General features: G+C 36.5%; 1 long non-coding RNA gene across 4 annotated transcripts; it reads right to left on the reverse strand.

Moving 5' to 3' along the window:
• Window positions 1-6,192: 6,192 nt before the first annotated feature.
• On the reverse strand, window positions 6,193-19,897 carry LOC125688617 (uncharacterized). Of its 4 annotated transcripts, none has more exons than XR_007374815.1 (6): window positions 19,839-19,897; window positions 19,138-19,553; window positions 17,147-18,205; window positions 16,526-16,855; window positions 10,925-11,076; window positions 6,193-9,741 (listed from the first exon to the last, which is right to left on the reverse strand). It is a non-coding gene; the product is annotated as an uncharacterized LOC125688617 (long non-coding RNA). The 4 variants fall into 4 exon arrangements; XR_007374814.1 differs by having other exon boundaries at window positions 18,891-19,553; XR_007374816.1 differs by having other exon boundaries at window positions 10,868-11,076; window positions 18,891-19,553.
• Between the last annotated feature and the right edge of the window lie 1,235 nt (window positions 19,898-21,132).

The raw sequence follows: 21,132 nt of genomic DNA on the forward strand, positions 1-21,132 counted from the left end.
TCTTTTTTAACATCCTGACATTATCAAGGGCTTGGAGGGAGAAATAGTGATCTACAAGCCATAAAATAATCAACATTTCATGGCACAGTATTATCCCACCTTTTTTTCCCAATCATATTCAAGCTAGATCCAGTTATCCAAACTCCTAACTTCTTAATTTTTATCTCTTGGATATGTGAACAAAGAAGAGGAGGTAGCAGACTGACATCTATGGCAGAAAAACCAAAGATAGATTCTGAGCCCTGCGTAGGTTATTGTATGTCCAACATGTTTTCATCTCTCGGTGTCTCTGTAGAATTTTTCTTCTGGGATTTGGCAGCTATCTTATTGTAAAAGCTTTTAAAATGTTCTGTTCTTCATGTTGCAGTCTTGTATATACTGGCAAAATGAGTGGCATTCAGAATGAACTTTTTTCTCCTCAGAAGGTGTATAAGCCATAGTGAATACAAAATGGCCACCTATCTTCTAAACACTAATTTGCTCTGTGATAAGAGAAATATTTCCCAAGTAGCGGCTTTACCTGCCACTGCAACAGCTGGACTTACTCTGTGTTGCCTGTGGTTGTCTTTCATGGCATAGTAGGGAATGCTTAATTTAAAGGAAATCTAATATGCAAAAAGTATGCACAGCCTAGTCTTACAATCCCTTTCAGATCACTATTCTTTTTTTTTTTTTTTTTTTATGAATTCTCAACTCTCCTTTCAATTCCTTTTTTAAACGTATATAGTTATTTTTTTGCTGAATTCATCCAAAAATTGTGTAACTGAATGGATAAAGATACTATCTTGGAATCTATATACATGTATTCCTCTATTAATGTCCTCAAATAAAAGTACGTAGGTGGCCAGTCTGCATCTGAACACAAGCTGATGTAAATGAACGACGGCCTTTCATAGCATTTTCTTTAATAACTTTTTCTGATCCAGAATTTCAGATAGCAGACTAAAGCAGGACTAGCATAAAATGCTGGAGTTGAGAGGCTTTAGGAGCTATACCAATTTAAGTCTAAAGGGCGCATAGAGCTTTTTCACCTGAAAAAGCCTGAAGAGCCTTCAAGATTCATACTGAAGCAAGCGGTCATAAATCCAGCCAAAGTAGGCTTCCTTGTTCAGGATATTCACAGCGAGGCATCTAACCACTAGAACCAATTAACACTTCTGCAGCTTACCAGCTTTCAGGAGATGAATTTGGAGAAGATGCTTTTTCAGTCTGGTTTAATGAGCAAAGCCTGTGGAGATCACTGAAGCTGTACTTCCAGCATGGGTTTGGAATTGCTAAAGTAGATTTATTGAAATGAGCATAAATGTAGCCTAGCTGGATGGAGGGAAATTAGTATGGTGTAAAAAGACTGTAATGTGAACCTACTTCACAGGATTTTTTTCAGACTGGTGGAAATGGCCTAAAGCGAGGAGGGGAAGGAGGAGGGAGAACAGTTCACATGGCAGCATAAAATCTGCTTAAGTGTCAATTAGTAATGTGGGTGGGACAGTGAGTCAGCACACCTCACCTGTGGCTATTCAGCAGCTCTGAGGTAGGATGGTGTTCCCTTCTGCTGCTAGAAGATTGCAAGAAAAGCAAGCACTGATGAAAAGGAGACTGCGGTCCTTTCAGATCTCTGTATCCTCTCTTTGAGTCTCTTCAGCAGGAGAATGAACTGTGGTGGGCATCTTCAGAAAATATTCAGTTTGTGAAAGCTCAAATTCATTTAGCCTTGCCTACCACAGTAAGGAAAAAATCCCAGTTTACAGGTTTTTCTTTTTGTTTGTTTGTTTTTTTTTTAAGTCAGCATCTGTTTAAAGATTTCCAGGATAAATTTTACAGAGTAGCCCTGAGGCAAATTGCTCACTTCAGAGCATAAGATAGAAAGTTCAGCAACATTTGCACAAAATCTGATTCCCCTGGGAACACCTCACACCTCCTCTGACATGTAAGCAAAATGAGTTTGTTCCACCAAATCTCCATCCCTGCTCGTCGCTTTGTGCAATTGTGCTGACCTCCCACCAGCCCTGCTGCTCTCTCTTGGGGAAAGCTGTCTGTCAAAGTAAAAGCAAAAAAAGGATGTGATAAAGCCAAAATTCCCTAGCTTCTGAAAGCAGTCTTCTGTTGCAAGCAATGCAAAAAGAAACAAAGGAATATAACTGCAAAACTTTTTGTGAAGCTCCTATTGAGGAACAAAGTTCATTACTTTTCATATAGATGCCACAAGTTATATCTTTAACTGATTCATATTGAAGTAGAGGAGATTAAGGACTGAAGGTAAATTAACAGAGAAAATAACACTTTCTAATATCAGATACCATCTCAACAAATTTACATGAACACATCCTGACTGTAAAACACAGAGGAATCTAATTTAAGTTGGATTCAAGAGCTCTACAAGCTCGTACTTCTCTTGCTACAACAGCCAGAAATATTTTCAAATATCATTTGTCAGAAAAAATTAAAGTGGATAGTGCAAGAGACATAACTCTTCTTGAAAATACTGCTATTAAACTCCAAAATCTTCTGATTTACACCCAAACCCATGTAAACCACTTTAGCTTAATACTGAGATGTCCAGACTGACAGAGAATTTTAGGAAAATAGGAAGTTTTGAAAATGCTTCTCCTGCTTTCCCAGGGCCTTCACAGAGATGAGCTTTTTTACCTCATAGGCAACTATGAAGTTCAATTACAATTAAACCATTTCTGTGCTAATGGTACTCCTCTTCCATGTATCTTTATTAACAGAGTGTTAGTGAGCTGCAATGTCTGCTACCAGGATCTTTGGGCAAATTGTCTTTATTAAGTAATTTTTAAAAACTGTAAGTATTTCAAAGTTTTCATTATAATGCATCTCACACTGTTTTATAGCAGAAGCCAGCTAATTAGAAGCATTACACTCCAAGTGTCCTAAGTTGGATGTTAAGTATTTTAGTGTTATACATTGGTAATGGCAAACAGGGCTCATGTTTATATCTGAGCAACAAGTAGATAAAGTTTGTCTTTGTACAAATATACCAGTGTGATAGATGTAGCCCTATTACTCATATTTATGATGTACTCAGTCCATATGTGAATAATGTTGTAGTGAATTCTTGGGAGAAAATACTTGTTTCTCAGCATTGAAGCAGTTGCAGCAGAGGAAAAAAAAAAAAAAAAAAAAAAAAGTGTATTTTAATGTGATTAAACCATTGCTACTGATGAAAATGAGTGGAAAACAGGAGTACAATAGAAACATTTGAATTGAAATATTAGGTAACTTAAATATTCAGTAAGGATTACCTGAGAACAAGTACAGAGGCTGACATACACACCATCCAGCTTAAATTGTTCCCAAGAGATGACAAAATTGCTTTTCAGATTAAAGATCCACTGCCTTCAGCATCTCAGACTAAGGACTTCATTACTGAGTGGGGCTTCACTTGAGACGAGAGATTGTTGAGCCCTGCAATTATGTTAAAAATAAATGAAACTAAATGCCTAGAAACAATGATAAGGAGTGAAATTTTGAACATGCTGCTTGCAGAAAATGTAATAAGTAAAGCCATGATAAACTAAGGAACTCAGCAGCAACATCCTTTCACTGCTCTCCAGCCAGCTAGAAAATGCAGAGCCTTAGACTTACTGCAAAGATAATTAAAGAAGGCCTCGTTCTGCCCTCTCCTCCTTTGGGAAGAATGGCCTCACATGTAGGAAAACGTCCTAGTTTGCAAGGAGGACACAGAGGTGTTGGCCTTGCAGTCACTACATGCCCTTCAGAGCAGCAGACGTATTTGATAGAAAATTCTCACCAAGCCTTTTTGCTCCTCAGTTTCAAAGCACCTGGGAAATACCTGCATTTGAAGGCTGCAAATTAGGGCTGTAGAAAATGCAGTCAGTGCAATTGTTTCTGAGTTTCCATTTGCCTGACAAATAAGTCTAAATCTGCAGAGCTGTACCAAAGCATGCCAATACTTTTCCAGTTTTAAGGTAAGACTGATCGCCTTTAAAAAGAATCCAGTAGTTTTACTGAGTTTTCAGTTTAGTAGAAGACTTATGTGGGTTTTCAATGAGTTCCTATAATTCACAAAACATTCCACAATCAATCCAATCTTTCTATCTAGATTGTCCCCAAACCATAGAACAGCAATACTTTGAACACATCTTCTATTTACTAGTTGAGAGTTTAGTGACACTTCAACTTGTAGGAACTATGGTTAAGATTCTAAAAGTTAGCCACATCATAAAAGGAATTTTCCATGCTTGAAGTTTTCATATCCAATAATTTTCTTGTTCAGTATTTTTGCATAAGTTGTTCAGCAATAGAATTTAACCACATATATTTCTACAACAGAAAAGTTTACTATCTATTGACTGACCCCTAGTGGAAACAAGGTAAAAGCTGGAATAATTTTTAATTGGCATTGAATATTATATTATGAGGAATATTTGGCTTTGGAGGGTTAAAAATGTATTTAATCTACATTATATAAAATTACAAAACAAATCTGGGTATATCTCAAAGTATATCCAAGAGCATTATTGATATGGCAGGCTGAAACCAGACCCTGGAACAACAGTAATTTATTGCAATTATTATGATGCTGCACATTGAGATATCAGCTCATAAGTTCATTCAAACTAAGTAATTCAATTTAAAATGGCAGTAATGGCTGTGGGGCACACCAGGGTGTGGTTGGCCTTCTGGACTGCCAGGGTAAAAGTCAGGATTTGTATTCAACTTGTCAAATATTCATCTTTTGCATCAGCTTTGTACATACACAGATGCCACCTTCCCCCTTGCTCCATTTTGATACCACTACTAGATAGACATCTGTTCCTAATGAGACTGATGTTGAGGCATCATTGAAAAGTAATCTTTTCTTCACTGTATTATCAAACTCCATCTGTTTTGTAATAATCATTTGTTGGTACATGTAGGAATAAGGGGTGTATGTATGTATATGAGATATCAATTTCTGTCATTTATCTGGGACCCAGAAGTAATTGAAAACTTGTTCAACAGCAAGAATGCTGACCATATTTCTTCATTACTTCTACATATCTTCCCCATGTTCTCTCTCCTGATTACTAACAAAATTTCACCTCCTCTCCCTTGATTCATCTTTGCAATTAAGTCTTTAGTTCTATGGCATATGGCTGTTGATGGTTTTGAATGAAGAGAACATAGGAGCATCTGGAGTGCTTTGATTAAAATATATATTGAATCTAAAATAAGCCAAAACACTTGTAAAGACATCTCTTACAGTCAAATCTCTCAGTTTCTAGAGAAAGTATTAATGGGTAATTTTTAAAGCTGCTCCATTTGAAAAAAAATTGGACTAGTTATCTACTCAGCTCAGCTAGGCATCTTGTTTGACTATTTGCCATCTTTTTGAAGCTTGGAGAAGCAATCTTACTCTACTGTGTGATGGGATTGGAAGAAAGCCAGGAGTCTCTGTACTAGAAACTGTTTGGACTAACAGGGCAAGCCTGTTACATGTAAACATTTGACTTGAAAGAACTGTTCTAGCTTCATATACATGCAGTTCCCTGGTATTATTACTTAGCATCCTCTAATGCACAACTCCTTTCAGTTCAGCTGTATTAATTTGTCTGCTCTTACCTTTCAAAATGGCACCCTCAAGTATGTCTCATCCTTGTCCTCCCTGTATACCCTCTCAAACATATCTTCCCTTCCCTTTTACTTACCACGGTCACTCTCTCTGATATATCCAAACAACCTCTTCATAATTACTGTAATCTTCACTTCTTTACCCCAGCTCCCACTACTATGTTTTCACAGTTACATAATTCCTTGATTAATACAATAGACAGAACAAGATCATTGCAGGAAAAAGCACTTAGCAGAAGTGGTATTTAATAATTGATATTTCATTAGGCTTTTCAAAGGCATTTGTTTAGGGTATTAAAAGAAGATCATAAAATGAAGATACCTCACACACTGAGGTTGGGTGATTATTTGTTTTGTGTATTTTTTCTTCTTTCTTGATCACTCGTACTTTATAGATGTAGTATAAGAAGCTGATCTGGTAGATTTTTAAGGGAAACTCTTTGCAGATGACAACAATAGAGAAATATGTAACAGCTCATTCACTGAGAATCTTTTAATTATGCAAATCATGCCCTGCACCACAGTCATTGACAATGTATATAGATATGTATTTATACACACACAAGCAATGTGAGGAGAATAAAGTGTCTTTGTTTTGTTGATTTTACTACAGAGATTTTATAACCGTTCCTGCAATGTTAATCACATTTATGAGTGTTCCTCTACTTTTTAAAATTATTTTTAATTTTTTATAATAGCCATCCTTTCCATTGGCAATAACAAGAAACTATAGCTGTAAAACTATATTTTCCCCGATTTTTAATAAAGATTGAAATGACATAAGAGGAAGAAAAGTACTAATTTAATCCTGATCAGACTGTGATGTTTTGTATGATACCATTTCATTACATGGATTATTCACATTATTCTGTATAAAACCACGAAAACTAACATTCATTTCAATGGACTTTTCTGTACCTTTCTGGATTCAGGTCTTTCACCACATTAGAGTTGATGCAGGCATTTATCTCTATTCTTTCTGCCCTTGCTGTAATTATTATTCCTTTCTCTACCTACCATCCTGATCTCTTAGTTGTTTTCTGTTCTTCATACTGCAACAAATCAGATTTCAGATTGTTGAATACCTTAGACTCCTAAAGTCTTAAGTGAATGTTAAACACTTACCTGTTATTACATTTGGAAAAATAAAAGGTTATGTCATCACCAGGATCAATATCTTAGGAATATCTTAGAAGTTAACAGTTTAAAATTTCTGATTATTTCATAGAAAGTGGTTACAGAACTTGAGCTCTCTCATAAGTGCTTTGGAAATAAAGCACTACCTCACAAAATTCACCCTGAAAACAATGTGGGCTGGGAAAAGGAAAAAGCACTGGACACCAACAGGCAACAGGCCATTTTGCACAGATCATCACTTCCTTCTTCATTCAGTAACAATGACCAGGCGCAGCTTGGGAGTTAGGCAGAAACCCTTTGAAAGCAGAGCCAGGAGGGTCTCCAGAAACAGAGCAGTAGTCTGCTGTTCTATCAAAAACTTACATTTGAACTTGATAATCAGGATGCTTCCTTTAGCCTTGAAATAATTATGACAGCAGCAAGAGCACAAGAGAAAAAACTCACAGCTTTAACAGCAGAACTGCAGTTTGGGGTACGGAATCACATAGGGATTTTAAGTTTGCAAAAAGTAATAGAGGCCTTGAAAACCTCCCAGGCTAAGTGATTTTTCACAGTGCTTGTAGAAATTAAATGACAAACCTAGCTATGAACAATATACAGAATGGAAAATTTATACAGTGATTTACTGTAGCCTTTTTAGAGACTGTAGTTATTCTTCCAGTGAATTTTCTCAGATAAATCACATCATATTAAAATATTTGCATAATTTAGGGCAATTCTCTCCTCCAATTTGCCTCCAGATAATTCTTCATAGCTTTCTAAAAATACTTTGCAAGTATATACACAATTCTGATTTCACTAGTAGAATGTGCATCACATGATCAGAAAGACTATGCTAAAATTAGTCATTTCAGAACTTAGCAGCTAATACTTGCATTTTATCCTCTCTTCCAGACTACCAAAGACTGGCTGACTTTAGGAAGATCTCATTAACACTTTGCAAACTCATTTTCACTTTGCTTCTGTGAACTACATGTATTTTATATACATCTACAATATGAGCTACTGTTTCATACAAATGAGCAACTTAAGCCCGTGATTTAATACTGCTGCCAGTTTTGCCTTTCTCAAACCTGCTTCACCCTTTAACTTCCATGCATAAAATCAACGTTACTCTTGGGAAATTTCTTTTTGGATCAGAACATTCTTGCAATTTGCCACTGCGTTACTGGAATCTTAATCTGGGTTTGTTCAAGATTTTAAAACTAGTTTTTCTTCTTTTCTAATTCACATATAACATTTCTCACATCTACCTGGTATTTTGAAAGAGTATATGGACTTTTTTTGCTTCTGTTGAGTCACTGGGGGTGAACACAGAAATATGCACCGGAAGTCTATGCTAGTCTACTTAGAGTGCAATCAGTACAACATCAAATCCATAAATCTTTCTGTATGAGTGAAATTTCCTGTAATCAGATTGTGTCCAGTTTAACAAACAAACAAACTTTTCTCCACTGAAATGAGGAGTATTGATTTTAAAGAAACAGGAGATGTTAGAATTGTATTCCACTAAAATCTTTTATCTTCCTCATTTTTCTCTATCTTCCTCATTTTTCTCTTTGCTTTCTGTCTTTTTATTTATTTATTGAAATTCCTTGTCTGAGTTTTGTATGGACAACTTAATCATTCTTCATAGAATACCTGGTCTCTAATTCTATGTGGCTGAAAATCCAAGGGATTAACAGCTGCAAGATTAGTGAAAAAAAATGATGATCTCCAGAGAGCTGTCTTATAGTCTTGTGAAAAGTTGTAAAGACTGGACAATTTTAAGCTAGAACTTCTTCAAACAATAATAAGAATAATAAAAAAAAATTGTTTTTTCAAACAATAATGGTGAATAGCAGTCCTTCTAAAACCATTTGGGATTGCTGCCAGAAAGCATAAGTTTTTGCTGAAACTAAGCTTAAAAGAACTTTTGAGAGAAAACAGTGATTTTTATAAAATTTCAAATGTAGAATGTCCTTGACATCATGTACTCCAGTGACACCAAGGTGTTTATGCCATTCGAAACACTGTCCTAATCCAGTCTGGCCATCCACAGACATTGGCTTCTCCCCAAAAACCTCTGCCTTGCCTCCAACTGCTGAACTATTTTATTACTTTAGCATAGTGTTCCTAGAAGACAAGATACAAAAAGAGGGCAGTACCTACCTATCATACGCATACCGCATGGTGGATGGATTTAGTCCCATGCAGCTAAACTGGCTATTGAAATTATGGTCAGTTACTCTGAATCGCTTATCTTACAACACTTTTTCAATGTTACCTGCTTTTTCAAATGTCTGTCATTTCTTAGTACCTGTTGTGCCTTCTCCTTGCTATCCTCTCTCTTCCACAAGCCATTGGTGAACGTGGGGCTCTCTTATGATGGTGCCACTCAGCTGAGCATAATGCTATTGAAAGTGCAGTACAACTCTGGATTTATATAAACATTCATGTATTAACAAGTATGAAAATTCTTTTTTTTCTTCCTGAACAGGAGGATTCAAGTCCCTTCTTCTGTGCATGTATTATTAAAAACAAAGCAAAAACAAAAGAACAAACAAAAAAAACCACCAACAAATCCAGAACAACCCAAAACTCACAACTTTCACTCTGAAGATACTTAAACTCTAAAGAGAAGTGTGGTGCATGTGAACATAAACAAAGTTTTGTGTTAGAGATTTCACTGGATTTTTACATTTTACAGAGAATATTTTTTTGCAGCTTATGACCAGACAACAGAGAAATTTTTGCACCTGATTCTTCCTGTATCACATATGTATGTCTGGAAATGTTTCACTGTACAGTTGGGTCTCATTACACTTTAAGAGCTGCAATCATACGCTTGAGTCTGTCATACGCTGAGCTACCCTGGAATCCAATGATTTCAGGCATTTTGTTCCACAAGGAGATTCACACACTCCCTGTGAATGGAAAAATGTTATTATCTGGCTCCAGCTCACTTTATTCCTCTCCAGCACATGTCTCAGCTGGTGATATAATCACGGACTGTTGAGGTGGCAAGGTCTGCAAAAGAAAAGGAAGAAAGAATCAATTTTCTCTTGAAGTATGAGCATGAGAAAGTGCATCAGTCAACTGCTACCTTATCTTAGATCTTGGGAAGTACACCTAATATAAAGTAATTAACAAAGCAACAAGAGAGCTAAAGAGCAGCTCAAAACTGATTATATCAGAAGCACAGTTTTAGTATCTGGAAATACATCCCAAATCAATACCAGACTTCTACTTTGTGTGGCAATTAAAATGTACTTTAAAACAAAACTGATTCCCAGCTCGTGTTAATAACAAGTAACAAAACCATGGACTTTTGTAATCATTTTATCCCAGCTGATACCCTATGTCTTTTCTGTTTCAGCAGCAGTTATTAGAGCACTGTTAATCTGTGGGTAATGGCAGGAAAAAAAAATAGATATAATACATTTTGGAGGACTATAACATGAAGGAAAATTCATAAACTAGCCCATAAGCTCCTAGCAATTTGCTGTTACACTAAACATGATTAGTTTGGTTATAATTTTTATTTATCCAGCTACTGTAACAATATATATATTTTTATAGCACAAAAGGTAAGGGGAAATTGGTGTTTTTTTTTTCCCCCTCAGTAAGAACAGTTGCCTAAACATGAAACATAATTACATTTTAAAAGAGGCTCTTTTGTTTAGAAAAATATTTCACTAGTTCAATCAAAATGCAAATTATACCACAGTAGACAAAAGAGGACAGCGGTTAATAGCTAAGTATTACAGGATTGCACAGACTTCGCTGCTAGCTATTTTGGAAGATCTCACTCTTAGAGTTCAATCTCATAAGTCTATAACTGCATTGCTACGTGATTTTTGCAGAGTATCTCATGGCTGGGAGCAATTTTTCCCAGGCTTCCATGCCTGGCATACTGGACACCATAATTTTCCTGTATGCCCTGTGCATTGACCAAATATGAATGCTCTCAGAACTTTTCTCATGATGGTCATAGCATAAAAATGCGATAGAAATATTTAAGCATTAGTGATATTCTCACCAAGAAGCTCCTGGCTTCCACCTGCAGGGGTGACATTGGTGTATGCTGGCCATAAACATAGATCATAATTTGTCACCCGTGCATTGTGTGCTAACACTGGCACTAGTTCTTCACCTTGTAACTTTATCTTGTCTTCCCTCTATTTTTGATATTTACTGCACAAGGGCTCACTTTTCTGTTCCAGTTTCTGTTTGATCTGTCCAGTCTGAGCAGACGATGGGTTTAACAACAGCTTAATTCTGTACGTGTCTCATTGTATTTCATCGCTTGTCATGCAGACTCTCATCCATCAGCACATCACAGTAGTAGTATCTGGGCTTCTCCTGCAGAAATCAGTATCAACAAATTTATCTTGTTTCTGTACACTTCTTACCAAAGTAAGAAACTTTTCTTTGTTGGGAAACCTGTCTCTCTATCACTGTTCTAGTATTTTCTTAGGTAATTTTTTTTTTTTTTAAGTGAAATCCAGTTTTCCACAAGCCCTCTAGTTTACATTCTGTGTTTACTTCAGCTTTTAGAAAGTCAGTCCTCACAAAGGGGAAATCAAGAAAGCAGAGTTTAATGAGTATTGATTCAAACATACAAAGATACAAACAGCTTAGCAGCTATTTCAGCCTGAGAGGAAGTGGAGATATAAACTCTCTCAGGCAAAAGTTAAACTAGAAAGCCTTCAGTGACATGGTGAGAAGCTGGACAGAGCTTTGCAAAAAATTCAGCCTACACTTAGTGCCTCTGAAGTTATCAAAAGAGAAATCTGAATTGAGAGAGAAAGAATGTTTCATGCATAGAAATTTCAGCTCAATGAAGACTCTGGATGTTTTAAGACTATTGGCTGCATTATGTATATAAATGATTCCTCTGGTAGCTCCAGCAAGTAAAAATACCTATTGCTGCACAGGGTTCTCTAAAGCAGGCTAATCAACATTGTTGGTTCTGGTGAGCATATTTACATTTCAGTTATGTAATATTAAAATATAATGAATTTTAGCTTTCTTCAGTAAAATGTTTTGCTCTTGCAAGTTGTCTTGCAGCAAAAATTAGATATTACAAACAAGGCACAAAATAGATCATGGTGTTTTGTCACCTGTTTACTGCTGCACTAAGTTCAAACTCAGTGCTTTCCCTCATTACAGTGATTCCTTGTGGTGATAATTCATCATCTCTAATGGCACATAAATGTTCTTTATATTCTGCCCAGTTGTATTGGCTGGTATACAAGATATAAAACTGATCAATTCAAAGATATGAGTAGACACATATTCCAAAACAAAGTAGTTTCAAATAACTGAACTGAAATAAACAAGGAATTCTTACATTTTGTGTTTCAAATTCTTCTCATTTAGCAAACATTACCCAACTGAACCTAAGGGTTTGAAGAATGATTAATTTACACTGATATCAGAAAATTTTATACACTCCATACCTGGTTTCTTCCAGAATGTCACCCAATGGTAAAAACACCAATTATGGGAGATTCACTTTAACTCTGTTATTTACATCTTTAAAATTTTGCCAAATATGCAATGGTTTATTACAAAAAAAAAAAATCTTTGATCACACAGGTTCTCCTCTGTTTTTCAAATTTCTGTCACAAGTTAATCCTTTATAAAAACTAATTCAGATTTCAGAGAATAAAAATGCCAGAAATGATCTGCTGATTTGGTGCCAGTAAGTAACATTTTGTCTGAAGTGTTCGGGTTTTTTTTTCCAGATACACAGAAAGAATGCAGAACATCAGTCCATAGCTGAGGTTCTGAGATCTCTTAAATACAAAGAGTATGAATGTGTCTCATTTTGTGTATATAATTCCAGTATTCATAAAATTATCCATATAATTCAGACTCTAGACTGACGTTTCCCACAGACCCAAGGAAAAAGATTTGAAGAAAGAACTGCACAGTAATAGCTACAGAGAGAGCACCCACCAGGGACACCAGTCAAAAACACATTTAAAAATTTCACAATTTGAATGTAGAATATATTTACCTTGGTAAATTAGTAGAATTACAGTTTGTTTTCTTTTAAGGATGGAGAGCTCTTTGCACTCAATAGAGAATTCATTCACCTGTCACAGATGTTTTCTCCTTCCTTTTATTTTATTCTCCTTCATTTATTCTAGGAGAACTTGAGTCCTTATCTTAGCTAACTTCTATAGAGTTGTAAGATGCAGAAATTTGCCTCTTTTATAAATATACCATTAGTAATAGATCTGGATTTAGGTAGGTTTCTTCCTCTGCCATATTTAGCTAATTTTAATTGAAAAAAATGGAAAACAAAATCAGATACTAAAGAGCAAATGACAAACTGGAGTTGTAAAAAACATTCACTGCATATGAACCTGGAAACGATATTGGCATATGGAAAATATTTGCCAAGTTCCCTCAGTGAAATATTATCTTTGCTAAGGATCATTCTGATGTATTTGCAGTACTGCTGAAAGTCTCCTTTGTAACACAAATCCAGGAGTAATAATTAAGTCAGGTATAGCAATTTTTTTTAACATATGCAATTCTGCAGCTCTAAGTGGGATTTATCTCTGTTCTAGAAAGAAGACATTCATGTACCTTTCCCTTTATCTCCTGTGGCTGGGTGTACGTCAAAATAATATTTACCTAGCTCACTCAACTCATCTTTTCATCTCTCTTTCCTGCTATCATTCCATGCCATCTTTGCTGCTCCAAAAGGGAATTAAGCATACTCCCCTTGGGATGAGAAGAAAAAAGAAGAAACGAGTCCCAGAAGAGCTTGATGGTTGGATTCTGCTACATTCTGTGAGAGAAAGATTTCACTGGCAGTAGTTTGGGTAGCTCTCACAGAGATGTCAAGCATAATTCATCTGCAAATGCATTTACTGGTCTTACTGCAAAACTGAAACCACAAAGCAGTCCTGTGCAGAGATGCCTGACTGGCTGAACAGCCAAGAGAGAGTATAGCTGCCATAGGGCACTACCTGTTCCAAGATATTATTTTGCTGAGCTTCTCAGCACCTGAAGTATTTCACATCAGCTAATAGAACTAACACACATCTTGCTACCTAGACAAGCATATGGATTCGAAAGAAAAGTATCATGGCAAATCAAAGGAAACCCTTAGAACAAGTCTTCCACTAAAATGGATTCTCAATTCTTTTTTAATTTAGTCAAGCATGATAAAACATTGAACAAGAATTATTAAAATTGACACTTTCCTGGTTTTGTTTAGAGCAGATAAAAACTTAAGTGCTGCTTTATCTCAAAATTATGAACACAAAACAGCTCACATAAAACAGCCTATACCACCATTCAAAAAACTGTATGTGACATAAGCACTCTTTCTTGCAGAAGCGTAAGGCTATTTTTTGTTTTTAATCAACATTGTTACCTAAAACATGCCATGAGTTATTTCAAATACTCTATACTCACAGTTGAAACAAGTCTGATTATTTGTTGGCAGTAATGCTCATTGAGCTTTATCTCCTTATAATCCAGCTTGCAAATGGCTGTCAACAGCTTTAATTTGTGCGTATCTGATTGTTTTATGTAGCATTTGGCAAATCTAATTTAAAACCACAGATTGCTTGTAAGCCCTGTTTCCCTCAGATGTCATTGAGTAACTCTGAACAGTTACTCATGACATCTGAAACCAAATCTTGTCATTTTTTTTTTTAATACTGCATTCGGGGAACTGACAGAAAATTGGAACAAAAAAATATCTGTAGTTTGGCCATAAAAGCCAAAGCATTAATACTTCAATGCTGCTACCTTCTCTCATAAAAGTTGCATCTGGGATTCACGATGATGCTTGATTTTCCTGTGCAGCTTCCTGGCCAAAACATATCTCAGTGTCTTGTTTATTCTGCTTAAATAGTACCTTTATTCTGTTGTGGCATACAAACCTTTTTACCTTCTGGGCCAAGTGAATGCTTAGGGCAACTGATGCCCGACTTCTTCATCTCAGTATTACAGTACCAGTGAGAAAAACCTTTTGGGTAACCTCCTTTCAGTTACTGAAAGCATTTCTTATGCTATAGCAGGAGGAAAGATAGCCTTCCTAAATCAAAACCTTTTGCAGCGTTTCCTCGCCTATGCAATCTTTCAGCTGTTCTGCACAGCTATTTCAGAACAGAAGTGTGCTAGGAATTTCCAGGGACATGACAGAAACACTGCCAGGTCACTTAGAAATGAACACTATATTCTCATCCCAGTTTATCTGAGCAGACTCCTGATCACTCAAATATTTAATAATAATATCACTACCTACATAGGTAGCCTTTTTTCTTTCAAGCATTTGAAGCTGTAAAGCACTGAAGGCAGTTTTCTATTGATAGCCAGTTCTGAATAACTGTTGCTCCTAAGTCTTAACAACTCACTGTTGCTTTCTCACTTTGATTCATTAAAATACAAACTCAGCCCCCAAAATAGAAACCTGAGCATTTCAAATAAAATGTGTGAAGAGCCTTCAAATCCAAATGTATTAAGAATCCTATTCATAAATCAACTGACAAGTTATCAGTTCTTCATAACATCTAATTTAGTAAAGTTCCAAGAGTACAAAATAACACCTCTCCAGAACAGTTTATTCCACAACTGAATCTATGTGACACTGTATTTCTGGAGACCACAGAACAAAACATGCACTCTTGTTTGTTCACTGCTGCTTCTTCAAGGTTTGCAGGAAAATGGAAACTGATAATAGCACAGCCCATTCTTGTAAGCTGCTAGAGTGTTTCATACACTACTTGAGCAGTGCACAAACATAGTGGCTGTATCTGTGGCTTACTCACAGCCTCTTCAACCTACAATTTGTGTTGCAAACAAACACTGCTCCTTCCCATAGGCATATCTGCAACCTGCTCAAATGTACACAAAGAAGAAATGGCGGTCCACTCTAATGAAGCCTGTAGCTTGTATTCTTGCCTTTGCTTACTTTCCTAATAACAACAACAACTTCATCTTGAACAGTCCAATACCATAAGTAAATATCAATTACAAAGAGTGAAATTTCATTTTCCTTAAGAACTTATCACTTAATTTTTCACTTTTTAATTTTTATTCTTATAATGCACTAGCAGAATCAAGCATATAAAAAAAAAAAAAAAAAGGGGAAAAGGGAAGTAGTTACTCCCCGGATAGTTTGAGTCTTAGGACTCATTTAAGTGTGTCAAATTCCTTTTTTTTTGTGTCTGTATGTCCTTAAACAGAGACAACTTTTCAGAGCAGAAGACAGGACAAAAATTTTCTTGTACTTTACAGATGAGCAAGATCTACATTTTACAATCTGTGTGGCTAACTTCAGTAACAAATTGTTAAGAATGATCTCAAATACCAGAATCTAAATCAATATGAAACTTGGTTTTGTACTTCAACAAGAAAGAAAAAAATAAAAACTCCTTCACAACAGAAACTGCTCTTATAACTCTTCCTTTTTCCAAAATATTTTCCTATAAATAATTTAATACAGTATCTGCTTGTCAATTTTAATGCGTAGACCTCTCTTCCCACCTGGTATTAAGTCTCCTTTCCAAGTAGCTGATGCATAATTACTTTCCAGGTCTGGTACAACCTCAGAACTGTTTCTTCCTTAATTTGTCCCCTGGAGATGCTGCTCAATGCTCCAAGCTGAACCGCAGCTCTTTTGGAACAGGCATTACCAACTCTGACATGGTCAGGATGTGGGAAAGAAGGAAAGGTCTGATGTAGCGGCAAAGTGCCTTAGCAGATGGATTTTGATCCTGACCAAACACATAACAATCCCCATGCTTCACCTCACAGGCACAGAGTACAAACCACTGACCTGTTTCCTAAAGCAGCGTTGGTGATGAACTGCAGTTCCCAAAAAGCTTATGGTGCACCATCAGCATTTCCATGGTGAAGTTGTAGCATGGTAGGAGCATCCGGAAGTGCAATGGAAGGTCAAATGCTGTTCACTGTGACACTGACATGATGATTAATGCCTGCATTAACTAGATGATTCACATTTAATTTATACCTATGCAAGTAGACATGGCCAGCAGGATTTGATGTTGCTGAAGCATAACCCTTCTGGCAGGTTTGTACTCATGTCATCTGGAGCATGCAGCATTTGAGACCTGACTGTTGTAATCATAAGAATGTCTCCAGATCCCTGGAGAAAAAAAAAAAAAAAAAAAAAAAAAAAAAGATGCCTATAATTCACTGACACTTCAATATTTTCTTAGCCACCACAGAGTGGCTAAAGCTACATATCAGCACTAAGAGATAAAAAATAATTTGCTTTTCTGAAAACATCGCCTACTATAAACATGATCTACATGATCTAGAAGAGTTGGTTGTAATGTCACTCTGTTTTTACCTAAGTCCATGAACCCAAACTTCAGCAGCTTGTCATTTAAATCACATTGTCTCAAGGTCTCAGAAACGTGTGCTTCTGACTCACTTGATCTCTCTGGTCAAGAAGAGTTGGGCTCTCAGCCCTGTGCTGTCCTCTGTGCTAACTTCACACACATCTTCTGCCTTCAAGCTGCTGCAACCCACAACAGTATAAAACCAGAAAGGTAGTAAAAACTTATTTGTGCCATTGTCTTTCAAGTATTCTTTTTCTTCTGAGGAGCTGTGGTTTGCTTTTGCACTACTTCTTCCTGGCCTCCATCAGTTAGATCCAATCTTTTTTTTTTTTTTTTAACAACCAAGATGAAGTGGAGTTCATAATATTGTTACATCTGATAATTCCTTCTGCAGGTTCTACATGTTGGTTAACTTTGATGTAGAATAGACTTATTCTACCTCAGTCCTTTCAAATAGGAAGAGGAAAGAAATTGAAGTGTATTTTCTAGAAACTTGCTCTGCTCAAAGATCAAGTCAGACCTCATTCCTCACATTCTCTCAGTTTTATTGTAATAGCAAATAAAGTGGGCTGCAAATATCTTTACAATTGTTTTATATTACTTGGATAGATACTTTTCTGACTGTGCCAACAAATAGATGCTTAGCCCTTGACCAGTGAAAGAAATAAAATGCATTTCTAGCCATAATTGTCTGCAGGTGAAAGAGCAAGAAAAAAATATCTTGATAGCCAAACTGAGCTCCATTAAAAAAATAAAAATAAAATAAAATCAAGAGCTTAACTCTTCTCACCCTGAAAAAAAAAAATAATAATTTCCCCCTTGTAGCCTGTAACACTTAAGGCAGTAGCTCAGCTTTTGAAAACAGCATAGCTTGCCATTGCCACAATACAAGGAATATTGCCCTTCAGCCTAAAAACATCAGCCAAGTTCTGGAGATGTGTGAAAAGAAGAAAGCACCCTGCAGTTTCTATTCTTCCCAAGTGCCTCCTACAGCACTGATGTGCTGAGGTCCTGCCTGGGACATCTGCACATGGGATCATTTCTATCTCACAGTAATCGTTGTGGTATGCTGGAATAAGAACTCATCACACGCTTAAGTCCAAGAGTTTTGGTCTTAGATTTCCATATTTTCCAATACTCATGTCTCAGCACTGCAGGGAAGAGGAAAAAAAGGTCAAAAAATCACAGTCTCTTAAGTGCTAAATGCCAATATACAGTTAAAGTATCGCCCCAGGCACTCATAGTTTGCAGAGTTGGAAATATCCTTCATTGTCATCACAGGGGGGCACACTACAGTGCAATTTTCAATAATATTCATCATTCATCACTCCCTCAGCCTGAATTGTATCCCCATCTGCATCTATTTTATCTGTGAAAAACAGTTAAAGCATTCCTCTAATTGTAACGGATGTAGGCCCACAGTTCTAACACTTAAAAATAAAAAACACCACTGCAGCAAAATACATTGTGTATCTTAAAATGAAAATAGGTGGTTGTGTAGATGCTTTTTTTCTATTTGAATAATCATTATGTCTACATGTTAGCCTACCTTTCTAATCATCAGTAAAAGATATCAATGGAGAGAGCTTAAGTTTGTTTATTGCCTTGTTTCTAAAAAGAGAGAGTGATGATCTTCATCCGTACTATATAGAAACACTAGCTGTGGCTAGGAAAAGAATTATAGTAATAGAAAGTAAAACTTGAAAAAAATTACAGTGACAAAATAAAAATCTAGAATAGAGATATTTCTATTCAGTGACATATGGATCTTTTGTCAGGTGATATGACACTGGGGTGCATTATATGCTATTGGAATAATAAAAAAAACTCACAAACCTATGTTTAAATCTTGTTTCTTGACCTGTTGTCCTCAGAAAAGAAAAAAAAAAAAACAATACAAATATTTCATTACATTCAAAGTATGATATGTTATCTGGAGGGAAGGATGTAAAAAATTCCATTCTTTATCTTGTTTGTGCCAGTCAAAGAGCAGTACCGGATAATGCATTATTCTGTGTGAACCATCAGTGAAAGAGAGCTGGGGCTTGCTCCAAGGCAGGGCTGCCTAATTAACACCTCTCACCTCTGACTGTTACCATCTGGAGACTTGACATCCCAAAACTCTTCTGTGCTCAGTCCTCTCCCATGGTCCCTTGTAATAGACAGAGAGCTCACACTACTCCCACTGCCTTGAGTAAAGTGCAAATTTTCTGTGTCATTTAGTCATTCCTTCCTCCCCAGGGTCTGCATTTACAGTGTTCTTTAAAAAGAGCTCCTGCTGTATACAGTGAAGTTTTATGACTAAAATTGGGTTACTCTGCTCCCAGAAAAGAAAAAAATGTCTCTTGACGGCTGAGATACAAAGCAGAAAACCAGGTTCTAGTAAGGAGGGAAGAGACAAGGTAGAGCCTCTTCCTGCTTATGGAAATCACTCAGCATCTCTTTTCAACTTTATGCATAGCATGGAAGTTATCACATTCCTGCTGTACCACTAGTAACCTGAAAAAGAATAAACATAAGAATACTCAGGTCATATTTTAAGAATACCCAAATCAAGGCTATCTAATAGAGGTAGTATGTTTGTTTGTTGTACATTTTCATTAACTCAAGACAAGAAATAAGGAGAGTTAAAAAGACAGACCATAGCTCAGTAAAGGTAGAAGTCTCATTGTTACATCTAAATACATGTAACCTGGCATACACCTATGTTACAGTTGATGCTACAGCCGGAAAGATTAGCGTGATGAAAATGGGAAAAGAAACAAACAGGGAAGGAATGCTCACCTGCATTCAAAGATCTAGGTTAGCAAGAAAGACTCCACAGAAAAGGGATCTCTAGAAAGAGAACCTTCCCCAGCGGCAGTCAGCCCTTAAATAGGGGGTCTAAGAGAGGTGCAGCCAGACTCCACCCTTTCTGATCACATAGGTGCCTTCACCTGTGCTCCCAGGGCTGAGCCAGTCCTTTCCTTAGGTGATCAATCAGTGATTCAGGCCTCAACAGTTCCCATACAAACTGGGAGAGGAATAATTGGTGCCATTTGACTTTTGTATTGAAAACCTTAATTGTGATTACCAGATGTGACAAGCGCAGTGTCACCAGAGTGGGTGTAAAATATATGCAAATATGTGTTAGTCACCATTCCTTTAAAGCTCTTTGTTCTCCTAAAATGCAAGATTCTATCACAAAATATTAACATATTCTATGCAAAGCAAAAAGGCCATAAAAATATTTTTCAGGATTTTTCATTTTTTAAATTCAGAAGTTAATATAGTTTAATTATGCTGTGATTTTGAAAACAAGAATGAGTACTCTTGAAATATGAAATCTTTGTATCAATCCAGTAGAGTATGCAAGCAAAGTAAATTCTGAGTGTTGCGGTGTGATTAGCTTGTGGTGTTGCAATGAACAAACAGGACAGTCATTCAGATAAATGTCCATTGCCCAACCCTGTCTGCAGTCAGTGTTAAACAGAATGAGACGACATTGGAAAATCACCAGAGATTGCAGAATCCATACTCTCCCATTTTTTATGAAGTTTCACAACGTGCAATGGCTGCATGGTGGATATGTGCTCATCCTTCACATTGCTCCAGTCACACCAGTGAAATTATGACAGGAAGGAATTTAGGCTAATACATCTAATGCAAGAGGAAGTCCAAAGGGCTGGAAAAGGCGCACAATGTCCATTATTATGTACAGTATCAGTTTAGACATTAAATTATGTCGGTTAAAGTAATATCATAGACATAATAAAAAGCTTGAGTCCAGGAGTCTTGTAAGGACTTCTCTCAAATCCTAATCATTGCTCTCAGCAACTGTGTAAAATATATCAACTTTATCCCACAAGGGGAATCATTACCCTTTGACTCTGAATTTGCAGAACAGAACTTAAGAGCTTCAGTCTTTTTCCCACATGAGAGAAGACTAAATATTTCCATGAGAATTGCCTAGTCTGAGTTATATTTTTTGACACTGCATTATAAAACTTTAAAAACATTGGGAACATTGAGTGTTCCACTGTGCTGAAGGCATCCCTACTGGATTTACTGAGGCATCCCAGATCTTCTCATAGGCTTC

This window comes from Lagopus muta, chromosome 2 (genome assembly GCF_023343835.1).
Source record: "Lagopus muta isolate bLagMut1 chromosome 2, bLagMut1 primary, whole genome shotgun sequence".
Taxonomy (NCBI): Eukaryota; Metazoa; Chordata; class Aves; order Galliformes; family Phasianidae; genus Lagopus; species Lagopus muta.